Here is a 1,744-nt window from a genome sequence, read left to right as displayed (position 1 = left end):
ATTTGCAATAAAAGGTTATGAAATACTGCATCTATCACTTATTATAACATCTATAGTGAAAAAAGAAAGAAAGAAGGGGCTTAAAACCCTAAAAATCTCTCTCAAGCCTATCTTTCTAAGCGGCCTTGTATGTTTCCAGAGGGAGAGGGGGAAGGAGGGCACTACTTCTCCTCTCTCCCTCTCTCTCTCTCTCATTCCCCCATCCTTCTTCACCTTCCTCATCTTCTGGATTTGGAGTTTAATTGGGGGAGGTTATTTGTGCCTAGATGTGTTTTGGATTTTGGTTTTTTTACATATTTTTGCTTGGATATGTGGTTTTAGTGGTTAAATCTGTTTTGGCTCTTGGCTGTAATCTCGATGGTGTTCTCTATCTCAAAGGTTGCAACATCGGTTATAGTGGAGGAAGCAAAAGAGTTGATAGTGGATTTGTTCGCTTTTCGTTGTTGTGTCCTTGTTGTTTTGTTGTTTGGTAATAATTATATCAACTCCTTGTGAGTTAGGTATTTAATTGTTCTAGTCTCTACTTGTTTTTTTGGACTTGTGAGAGTTTAAAAGTTATAGTTGGCGTTGCGATTCATGTCTAGTTTGTTTAGGCGTGCGGCTGTTATGCCAAAATATCTCTGGTCTTATGTGGCCTGTATTTGGATTAACCCGGTGTGATTACTATGCTTCCATATTTGTATTACCCATTTATGGGTATTTGTATTTTCCCTTCTAGCTGATGGTCTTTATGCCTAATTTATTAATACAATTATCACTTTTTTCTAAATAAAAAAACAAATGAAAGTTATGAAATATTGAACTTTTTCATTCGAGACAATTACATAACCTTGAGGATTTTAATATTAAAAATTAAACAATATGATAACTAGCTTCAAAAAGCGCTCTATTTTTTTTTTTTTTCAAGTAACAATCCCATAGAATTTGTTTTTAGGTCAAATGAATGAACAGTCATTACCATATAGTGTTACATAAAAGCCCATTACAAAAGTTAGAAAAATAGAAACAAGGGCTCAACCAAACAAAACAAAAGCCCAATCCAAAATACAAAAGAAGACCCAAAACAACAACAAAAACCCCTAAAATACAAAAACCCTATAATCAAACTCTAGAAACAACAAGAAGTCGCCGCCAACTAATCTGCCGCCTCCGCCACAGCCAAAAGAACAAGAAGGTTTAGGAGAACCAACAAAGGGGATCTGTAGAGCTTGGAATTGGGGAAGCAAGCCACCAACATACATCATGCTCAATCAATCTAGGAGCAGGTATTGGTCCAAATAGACCATTAAACTACAAAGCCCACACCTCCGTAACCTGATCTCAGATCTGAGGATGATTTGTTGGTGAGAAACTGCAGCAGTAAACAAGTAGACAACCAAGAAAATTCTAGGGAAAGATGAGGATTTGAGGGTTTGAGTTTTCCTGGGAGGAAGGGGGAGAAATGGACCGAGGGGGCGGGGTGAGTGTATGAGAGGAAAAAAGGGTGCGAGAAATGAAATGGCTGAAGAGTAGTGAGGGAGGAGATGTGGAGGAGATCTAGGCCTATATCCTAACCAAAAAAAAAAAAGGATTTGAAAGAGGGATTTCAAGAGAGGTTCACCCCCTGGGAGAAGCACTTAAGGAATAAAGGAAGAAAAATGAGCAATTAGAAATGAAGATGCAAAGGCTTGGCGATGAGCAACTTAAGCCTAAGGAGCAACATAAAACAAGTTTGGCGTGACACAAATTTGAACTAGATGCATCT

Source organism: Prunus dulcis, chromosome 3 (assembly GCF_902201215.1).
Source record: "Prunus dulcis chromosome 3, ALMONDv2, whole genome shotgun sequence".
Taxonomy (NCBI): Eukaryota; Viridiplantae; Streptophyta; class Magnoliopsida; order Rosales; family Rosaceae; genus Prunus; species Prunus dulcis.
This window is presented reverse-complemented; position numbering follows the sequence as displayed.